Below are 10,992 nucleotides of genomic sequence, written 5' to 3' on the forward strand. Positions count from 1 at the left end.
GCTACAGAGAAAGCATCTGGGGTCCCCTTAGCTGTGCGCGTCAGGAGGAGAGCAGAGGGGAGGTGTGTGTGTGTGTGTGTGTGGGGGGGGGGGGGGTGTTTAGGGGGATCTGGGGGGAGCAGTGCGATCTCCCATGTTTGTCAGCACGTCAGGGATTTATTCAGCAGCTGCCTGACAGGGCGCTGCGCTCCGTACACACTCCGCCTCTCTCCGTCCGCATCACTGTACATCCCACCTCCTCGTCCGGGCTGCTCTCGCTTAGCCCTGAACCTGAACCTTCCGCCTTCCCCCGGCAAACTTCACTCCGGGCAAGTTCATTACTGACCGCCCCCCCAACCCCCCACCCACCCACCCCCACCTCCAGCTTTGCTCCATCCTTCCCAGGGGACGCAGCTCCAGTCAGACGGACCATCTCAGACCCTCGCAAGCTCCATGAGCAAAGAGCCTCCCTAAAAAAAAAGGTGAAAGATCACAGCACGAATCCTGCTCAGCCCTAAATCAGCAGTACCTGGGCGGGCTGTGAGAGTGTGCTAGCTGGGGATTCCGGGTCGGTGCTCCACAGACGCTCAGACGAGCGGGCGAGAGCCGGTCACGGTGCAGAGCTACAGCGAGGCGGGACCGCAGTTCACTTCACCGAGTGACCTGCGCTGACAGCAGCACAGCCTCCCCAGTGATCACAACGCACCCCGTCACTGGACTGTACTCTTTGTGTAATCATTGGAAGGGGATCCAGCTCTGTGCTGTGTGTTCTGGAGATATGAAAATGGCGACCGTGACACCCGGGAAACTGGAGATATTATTAAGCCCAGGAAGCACCAGCGCCGTAGAGAGGAGGAATTTTCACTCATTATTCCCACTCAGTTTCTTTCTCGCTTTTTTTATTTATTTGTGTACTTGTGCGTCTTCTCTTTTTATTCTTTTTGTCCATCTTGCTTTCATCCTTTTCTCTTTTTTTGCCATTGAAATGTACACCAAAGCACCAGGCTGAAGTTCGCTCTGTGGAGTTTTTATAAAAAGGAGTTTAGAGGGAGCAGTGGCAAACACACATACAATGGTGAAGGTGCCCCCCCCTTCCCTTCCAGCCAACCCCCCGCCCCCCCTTCGACGAGGTCCTTCCCACGGGTTGGGGTACGGCCGGGGTGTGGGGGGGTTCTATTGGCACAGCCATCCCAGGCACCCCATTCAGGCCTCAGTCATGGTCACTTATGGTGAGGCCAAATCGCCTGATTCACACGAGGTGTGATCCAATGACATGTATGTTCAATGAGGGTCTATGTCTTTGTTGGGCAGGCACAATATCAAGGCCAGGGAGAACAGGCCAGGCCAGGCCAGGCCCTCCCTTTCCTTCCCAGCCCCTATATGGCCGGGCCAAGTCCAGAGACAAAACAAAAGAACCCCCCCGCCCCCCCCCAGGCCACTGAAAGGAACCACAGAGTGCCTTTCTTCTGCTCCCGATGCCACATCCCTTAGTTACCATGATAATGTCATCAGAGACGGGCCTTCTCCACTGCTACCATGGAATGCATGCATGTGTATTTATGTGTGTGTGTGTGTGTGTGTGCGCGCGCAAGTGTGTGTGTTTGTATGTGTGTTGTTTATGCGTGCATGTGTACGTGTGTATGTATATGTGTGTGCAAGCGTGCATGTGTGTGTGTGTATGTTAGCGCTTTACTCAAAAACAACAAAATGTGATGTGACATGGGGAAAAAACTCAGCCTCCTATCAAGGCATCAATGGGAAATGATCACTTCCATTAGATTCATTCACTGCAGCCAGGAGCCTTTATCTCTGAATCAGTTTGAAAATGACTGCCAATGAACCTACAAGCCAGCACTGGTGTTTTCCAGGCTGTGAAATGCTTTATGTATCAATACCATTATGTTCTGTACATGCACAGTGTTCAGTGAGGCTGTACTGAACACAAAATCATCCAGTTCAGCCACACAGTCGCCAAGGTGTGTCAGCACGTCACTGGGGTTCGGACAGGCAGTGCTCTCGAACCCAGAACCAGTCCAAAGCTCTGTACCGAGCCTGGTCTCACAGGTCGTGTGCTGCTCCGTGACCACCCCTCTGCCGCAGCAAACCCCCTTTTATTTAAGCACCCTGCTTCTCATGCAGGCCCCCCATTCATGTCTGGGTGATGCCGAATTAGTATGCAGCAGACGGCTCTCTTTAAATAATAGGACCCCAGAGCTGCGGTCCAGCAGGGGTTAAACAGCGCTATCCTCCCCAGCCCTCTTCTGACCAAGAATGTAATAGTACATCAGTCTGACAGTCTGAATTGAGCAGGGACCCCAAGCCAAACCCCCCCCCCCTCCCCCCCTTTGCACCCCAGCCACCACAAACCCTCTCTGAACACACATGCACTGCCTCTACCCTCCCTGAGCTACTGAGAGTTCCCAGACACCCCCCCCCCCCTCCAACCCCCAGCCAAGCTGGGAATATATTAAAGCTCTCCCTGTGTTTCCAGTCAGCAGATTGTAGTGCGTTGTCCTGCAAGCTGCTCTGTCTACCCCCCCAACTCTGCCCCCCCCCAACCACACACACACACACACACACCACCTCTGCACTGTTCAGTCTAATTACTTAATAAATCATCTCAGCCCATCTCCACCCCTGCCCCTGTTGCTTTCTGAGTTTAGGTGCCGTTCACTTCAACCTGCCCACTCCGAGACTGTAAGAGGAGTCCTCTATTTTGTCTCTGCAAGCAGGGTCCTGTGCTGGGACAACTTAAACAAGGTTTAGTTAGACTGGGTCTGGTTCTGGGTTTCCATAAGCATTTTATCCTTAACTTTGACTCACAGATGTTACTGTTTTTCATCACAAACAACATTACTGTAAATTTTCTTTTTCTGGTGATCAATGAATTCCCCCAGACTGTGTTTGTGAAGAAAAGAGTAAATCTCCTTTTTAATTGTGGGTCAGAGTTAAGGGCAAATGTTGACTGAATCAAGGCTGGGTCTGCTTAGGCTGGGTTTCTGAGCCTGGGTCTGTTTAAGACTGGCTCTGCATAGGCTGGGTCTGCTTAGACTGGCTCTGTATAGACGCTGCATAAACTGCCGTAGCCTGCAGCACAGTGCCTTATAAGGGTGCAATTTCATTCAGCTTGGTTGAGCTTAGTGTTTCTACTGATGTGAGTTTGTGTTTCAGGGTGTCAATGAGTGCACAGCATTGGGGTGAAGCCTCCATCCTTTTGCTCGCTGTGTGTCTAAGACATAAGGATGGGATTATGGCAGTCTGCAGTTCTCCCTCAGACTACATGGGGAAGAGACGTTTCCTGTGGAGATTGTTTATTCATTTATTTATTTGCCAGGCACTCTTACCCAGAGCAACTTAAGGTTAATATATGTTGATGCGTTAAATGCACATCACATGAGCAACAACATAGATTCAGAACAGCCGGCACTACAGTACATAGGAATTGGGATAACCAGTATTAATATGATTTGTAGATGTATATTTATGCAAAAAAAACTCATTTTAGACAAAAGACAAAAAATACACTTTATATTTTCTAACACAATCCAAACTAAAATGACTATGTGAATCATGTATAATGATACCATGTAATCATGTGTAATAAACATTATACCAGTGTAATATTATGTTATTTCACATGATGTAGGAAATCAGACTGGGCACTATGCCATGAAGTGGTCCCCCTGTTTTTATTTGTGTGGTCTAGTTAAACCCAGCGCAGACTAATCGCAGAATATGACGCTGCAAAAAGGCCCTAGACCGGTGTGCTGTGTTTATGCGTAGGGTCAGCAGTTAGCGTGTCGCTGTCTTAATCCCAGAGGTGATATTTGTCTGGTCTCTGGATGACCCCCCTTCTTTCCTTCCCCAGTCCAGGGGTCAAACAGAGAACCCAGACAGGCCGTGCGCTGACCTGTGTCTGTCTGCAGGCTCGGGGTCATCGTCCCCGGCGATAAGGCCCCCCCCCCAACCCCCCACCCCACCCCCAGGACTCACATCCAGACATAGGCAGTCCCACAGCGTGGCTGATAAGGGGAACAGAAGCTTGCATGCGCTGCGTCACCCCCGCTGTCATTGTTTATACACCGGGGCCACGCGCACACAGGCCCGTATCTCCCCCTCCCATCTCCTCCTCCTCTCACTCCTCTTCCTCTTCTCTCATTTATTTCTTTATTTAGTCCCAGAGCTGCAGACGGCACAATCTTTTAGGGTGAATGAACCTGTATGGTGTCTGCTGTTCTTAACAATTTCATTTTAGAAAAAAAAAAAGAATAATAATAAAATTATTAGAAATAATTTTTTAAAAATTAAAAATAAAACACTGTGTAAATTTATGTAATCCTTTGTTATTTGTTGTTAATTTTTGGGGTTTGCTGATGAAAGCATAACTAACAAGTGTATGCAATGAATGTTTGTTATGTCATGATGTAATGAATAGACTGAAATACAATTACTTTAAGCTTTGTTTGTAATGCACTGTATATAATGATTACTTTGATGGTGCTCCCATCACCCCATTTCTTTAGGTCTTGGAATTGGGGTAAAGGTTTGAAAGGGGCTGTCTTAACACTTCTGTTCAGTAAATGCTTTTATCCGCACTTACTAGAGTTTGAAGCTCATGAAAAGCACCCTAAATGTTCCAGCTGCCGCTCTGGGGCATCCTACTCAGTGTCTGCTCTTGTGCTGTGTCTCCCCAGATGCTGTTCACAGGCAAGGCTGCAACGAGTAGCCTAATGGCCATTTCAGGCTAGACCTGGCCAGACCACACCCACCCAAGAGTGATGTCACAGAAAAGACCCTCAGTCTCCAGAATCATAGTGAGGACCAGAGATTCTGAAGGGATGGAGAGCTGGGCCATGAACTTTGGAAAACTGGGCTCTTCAAGGGTGTGCCCCCCAATAAGACTGTCCCAAAAATCTCTGCAAACACACAGGTGGAGCCCAGGAAGCTTAGACAGGATAGCACCGTTTGTTTCCTGACACCACTGGTGGATGCGATGGTGTTCCACAATATTATACGCAAATAGGAGTGTTTCACAGCACAGGTGAGTGACTGTTTTGTAAATGCAGGTAAGTATACAGGCAATCTTTGCTCTAATTACTGTTCTTTTAGATCTGCAGTGTAATCAGCTCTCCGGGGTAATGCAGTTGTATGCTTCAGTGGTGAGATCCATGACCAGCTGAGTACAGCACGTGCAGACATTTCAGAGAAATGTTCCGTGTTGTTTAAGCCCAGACTGAAATGACCCATAGACTGAACAGACTGTGGTAATGTATAACCAGGAGGATTAAAAGAGGACAAGCAGCAGGATTGACTGCATTAGCATGGAAAGTGGAATCGCTTATTTTGGCTCGGGCAAATTCATGGCCAGACACTGGTCCCTAAGGGGTCCTTGCAGAGCCGTGCCAAGTGTGAGGAAGTGACGGTTGACAGCACAGGAAGTCAAAACAATTTAAATTTTAAAGAGAGGCTTAGAGCTAATTTATGTAATAAATGCATTTTTTTATTTCTTATTCACCCAACTAATTTCTGAGCATTATTAAATATTCATCAGAGATTTATCAAGGTAAGTATTACTTTCTTTAGATAAATCAATGACAGTATTTCAATTATTATTGTTTTTAAATTATTGTTTTAATTTAAAGTAATAAATGATTTGTACTGTTCTCTAATGCTTTGCAAAGAAAACATTAGTGCCTTTTCAATAAACATCTAAAATGAAAAAAAAACTTGTGTCTGCTTTTTTCATTACTTTTTTTTGCAAAGAGAACATACATCTTTGCCTCCAAAACTACTGGACCAACCAGTTAACCAACCAGATCTCATGATTATCTTTCTAACTCTCTTTGTAACTAAACATTTTTACAAAGACCACAGATGTCAGAAGATAACAAATTGTTGGGAATTGAATGATGTTAATTTATTCATTGTGTTTTGTTTTTTTTTTACCAAATTTTGCCAAATCAGAATCCAAAAAAAAAAACAGATTCATGCCTGATCAGTACATCTTTGATCATCCCTCTCTCTCCACAGCAAGGGTTTTGATAGTCAGGACTGAAGCAGGAGAGGAAAGAGAGATTATTTTAATTTTTTTCCTTAGTTTATTCTTTATAAACTTTATAAACTTGCTGTTATTATTAAGACATCAGTTACCCATGCAAACATACATAGCTTATGGTGTTTCTGTATCATGCACTTTTTTTAGCTGAAATTTATGGACATGAGGGTTCAGTGGCAGTTGTGAGTTTCTACCTGGGATTTGAATCTGCACCCCTCTGGTTACGAGCTCAGCTCCTTTTCCCCTTCCATGATAGGGGCAATCCCGCTCTCCATCATGGAAAGGTAGGGAGGGTGCCATGCCCCTGCCCCCACGGCCTCCACCCCATCAAGAGGGCCCGATCGCAGCAGAGGCTGACCCGAAATTAAGGGCGAGCCGCAGAGGCTGCCATCTGAAAGAGAGAGGGGGATTATCCCATTCCTGCCCTGCCTGGCGTGGGACTGCCCGCGATGGCCACCCATGGAGAATCCAGTGAGCCGTGAGATAGGCCTGGTGTCCATGCTTACAGGGGCATGGCAGATTCCCTCACTCTCACCGGGGATAAACCACAGGGCACAAGCCTCTTAAAGCACACACACGCATACACACACCCCTCTCTCCATCCCCAAAGCCCCATAACCGGCCTTACCCCCCCCCACCCCCACCCAGCTCCCCCCCCCCCTGTGAGGAGTTCACTCCACTTCTGCCTTGAGAAGGGGAGGGAGGGTGTTATTTGACTCAAGATTTTGTACAATCTCCAAAAACTGATACTCCTTTTGAAAAGAAATAACCAAGGTCCTATGACTTGTGTCATGTGACTTTGTCCATTTTTGCATTTCCTTGTTATCTAGGGCAACTTTCAGGGTTTTCCTTTAACTTGTTACCCCCTTCATATAGCTGTATGTGACACCGATGTAATTCTGCTCAAGTACCTTGTTCAAGAGGGTGAAATAGCAGCACCGCATCAAGGGATCCAAAGCTATAGCCCTATGGTTAAAATGCAAGTTTTCTCACACTGACACCCCATTCTGTCATTAGGTGAAGTGCTATCATTTAGATGGTAAAAAGGGAGGGTAACAAAGAAACTCAAGTCAGAAGAAAGCTGAGTATTCAGTGTAGTGAATGGGCAGTACTGGGTTGGAAAACTAGACCCTTTTTATGTTTAGTAAAGGTGTGAAAGGTCTATCGGTGAATTATTTCATATACCAATCCATCAGGAGGCCTCTCCGCATACTCCCACTTGAATTAATTGGTTGCAGCCGGGTTTTGGAAGTCGATGAAATTTCACACATCTCCCAGAATGTATGTTAATTCTCATTAAAACCTGTAAAGATTGGCTGTATTGTCCAGTACTGAGGCAAAAAATGAAAGTAAACACACTTGTACATAATACTACACAGATCTATATATCATGGAAATTAATTGTGAATATCCTCCTATTGAGACACTTCATAATTGCATATTGGAGCCACAACACTTTAATGACAGTGTTAAATATTTGTGATACTGAGGCAGTTTGTCAGTGTCAAACATGACTAATATAAGATCTCTGTGGGGAGGAAATGTTCAGCAATTAGTGTGTGAGCTCTTGTTGGGTCATAATATATACTGCTATAATACTACTTATAATGTTACAAAACAGAGTAAGACCATTCTCATTAAAAGTGTCAAAAAATATGGCTCTGCCTATTGGTTAGGTCTAATTTATTTTTAGAAGCAATATGCTGTTCACAGATAATACAGAAGGAATTATTCCAAACACAATATCGAAATTGATTAAAATATTTCTTTTTACAACTTAACAGTGCTGCAAAATAACAAGTCTTAATGCAAGAACAGACAAGATATAGGCTATGTTTAAATGAGCAAGTTCATGACCAATTCAGTCCCTGCTCACCATGTTAAATTACTTATTTAAATGTTGGCCATGTATTTATTTATTGTTGTGTAACTAACCACACCCCCATAAATTTTTTTTATCAAATGTGTCATTGTTTTTTTTTTTTTGTAGGATCTTCGTCATCTTAAACGGATGTCAGATAGAGGGTACTAAATTACACAAGAATAAGAATGAATTAGTAGTGTGTATTTAATACTAGACGCACATGGGCAATCCTTACAGGAAATTCATATAATAAAGTAACTGTGGCTGGCAATAAAAATTAGGCTTTGTGTGAATTTCTACTGCAGGGTTCTCACACCAATACAGCAGGAAGAGGCCCAGATTTATTTTTGCTGAAATTTTTCTCAAAAACTATAAATCTAGCAAAACCTTTAATGTAAGCTGGCAGACTGGCAAATCAGTGTCCTGGACAGAATGTTCAGGAAAGGAAGAAACAGTAGCTTTTGTGGCCCATGTAGCCTATTTAATTAGTTGCATGACACAATTCATTTCACGTCAACTGGAGGGACATAACATAAAGTCATAATGATGCCAACGGGGTACGTTGCTATTTTAGTGGTGCTCCAGGTGAGCTAGCCAGCTCCTGCCGTGAAACCTGGCAGGATATTCGTAAACGGAATGCAGTCATCTGAGGCCTAACCGTGCCACCGCGGTCGGTGGTCAGCGGGGGTATAGGACTGAATGGAAGCGTGCCAAACATGCTGGGATTGTAAACATTTAAGAGCCTTAATAAGGGCGAATTTAAATAGCCAAACCCGCAGTGTACACGCACATTACACAGAGCGAGAAAAAGACAACTTCGCATGAACACTGGTGTTAAACGCGCTCGCTGACAGGGCGAGCCGCTTTTATTTGGATTCCCGCATGGAGACACAACTGAAGAACCGTTGGGCGTGTCATAGATGACCGAGTTAATGAACTATAAAACTACTAACAGTTCCCTCTAAAAACGGAACCTTTCTGACAAATTACTGAAAAATCGCATTGCAGTTTCTTGAATTTCAGAGAAGAGGTGGCAAAATAATAAAGTTATCCTACAATTATACCCTTCTTATGTTTAATTCTGTGCTTTCATAGAAACATTTAAAGCAGTGATCAGATTAGGGTGTTTTAATTAAAGCAAAACAAAAACTGGAATTTTTATCACATATTAGTATTCTGATAGATAGGCAGGCGATGTAAAAAACTGAAATGATCATACAGCCTCGGTCATATACTATTCTTAGAACTTTAACAGACACCGTTTTAAAGTACAAAACGAAAAACCCGTTAACAATCAGCACTGGAGTTCAATTAAACGCCATTTCCTTTTGAACTAAGGAGGTTTGGACAGTAGGCTAATTTAGAAGTGAGATGTTTTCGCTGCTTAAAATAAATGTCGGTTTCATTATCAGTTGACATAAAACAATTAATTTGAGTCTATTCGTTATGAGTATTTCCAGTTTTGTTCTTTTAGTCATTTGTTCAAGTTTTAATGAAAACATTTTGCTAATGTTAAGTCTGTCCTTTTTTGGTGGATACTGGATAAAAAAGATGGTTGGTTATTTGTCTCATTGGCACATTTCTTCGAAATTAATCTTACAACACATCGCCTTTAAAATGCAGGATATAAACTACTGTTGCCTTAATTTTTCTTTTAAGAAGTTGAAATGTGTTAATGCCGTAGCCTACGCATCTATTTAGCTTACCTATTGCCGTCCGATTGGTCAGCCTCAAAGTCAATGTCAAATAATAATAGTAATAATAATAATAATAATAATAATAATAATAATAATAATAATAATGCTATTAACTTACTTGTGCGTTTATTTATAATTGTGAAACTCCACAAAAAAAAAATAAAGAGGGTAATTTCTCTTTATTAGCCTTCCTGCAACATGTTTTAGATCTTTTTCTTTCAAGGATTTTAAAGTAATGTTAAGTGTAAATGTAAAGTGAATGAGAACCCTTCCATAAATAAATGTAGGAAATTATCTGAGATAGCCTACTGTAGCTAACTTGACGCACATTGGTATAGCGTGTACCTGAAAATTCCACCATTAACATTGAAATTAGCTAGCCTCATATCTGCAAGCAGCACTGCCCTCTAGCCTTGCATGCAAATACCGAAAAAAAAAGAAAAAGAAAACCACATTAAAACTGTGGAGAGATGCGGTGAGGACCGTGCGCCGGGACTTTGGCAGTTTGTCATGCTAACCATGCCGCCGCTATAGAGCGCGGTGTCACGGTTAACACAGGGAGCAGACGGTTCACAGGACCCCGGCTTTTGTCATGCTAACTCCGCCGCGAACCCCCACCACCCGAAGAAATACACATATATTTATGTATTGCCGCACTGTCAGTGCTACACGCTTTAAAGAGGTCCCCCTTTGCATAGTCAGTGTCCTGAAAGACACACGGCTATTAGACAATGTCTCCGCGCTGCTGTCTGGCGGTCAGAGGGAAAAGAAAAGTTGAGCATAACTCAAGGGGCTGAATGAGACCGATGTTGAAAGGGGGGGGGACGCAGGGCATCAATTTTGTAAGAATGTTTTCTCTCCGTCGTTATTAAAGTCATCTGAGATATTTCCAATCTTTTCCCTGTCTCTCTACTTGACATCAATTAGATGATGCATTTTTTTCTCGTGTTTTACGTTCACAGCTTCTCTTCAGAATGAATGAATTTTGCACGAAATTAAATTGGACAAAAAATTTCAGGTGTTATCGTTATTGTGATTTGCTGATTTGTGAAGAATTCGAATATAACCGGAAATGTAAATTGTTGTTATTAACTGTTATTCTTGTTTTTGTAGGAATGGCGCGAGCAGTATTGTTACCATCGCCATTAATATTATTAATATTATTATTAGCTGTCGCAATCATTGCGTCTGTTTTTCATAAGCTTAGAGCTTCGATTTCTATGGCGCTGCTTGTCCAGGGGTCCTGAGCACGCGCCACCTGCCTGGTAAACACTTCCCACAGCGGGAGCTTTTTGGCCGTCCAAAGCTTTCACATAAGCTTGAAAGGGCTTTAAAATACATGCAGAGATGCGTGGCAAAGTTTTAATGTGATCAATTAAATAGTTCACATAAACCTG

At 43.6% G+C, this 10,992-nt stretch overlaps 1 long non-coding RNA gene across 1 annotated transcript in view; it reads left to right on the forward strand.

The window, feature by feature from the left end:
- Positions 1 to 5,484, forward strand: part of LOC118796159 — a 53,196-nt gene extending 47,712 nt beyond the window's left edge. Inside the window, exon 4 of the long non-coding RNA XR_005005842.1 lies at positions 4,674 to 5,484. This is a non-coding gene — a long non-coding RNA (uncharacterized LOC118796159). The remainder of the gene's footprint in view (positions 1 to 4,673) is intronic.
- Positions 5,485 to 10,992: the final 5,508 nt, after the last annotated feature.

This window comes from Megalops cyprinoides, chromosome 20 (genome assembly GCF_013368585.1).
Source record: "Megalops cyprinoides isolate fMegCyp1 chromosome 20, fMegCyp1.pri, whole genome shotgun sequence".
NCBI lineage: Eukaryota > Metazoa > Chordata > Actinopteri > Elopiformes > Megalopidae > Megalops > Megalops cyprinoides.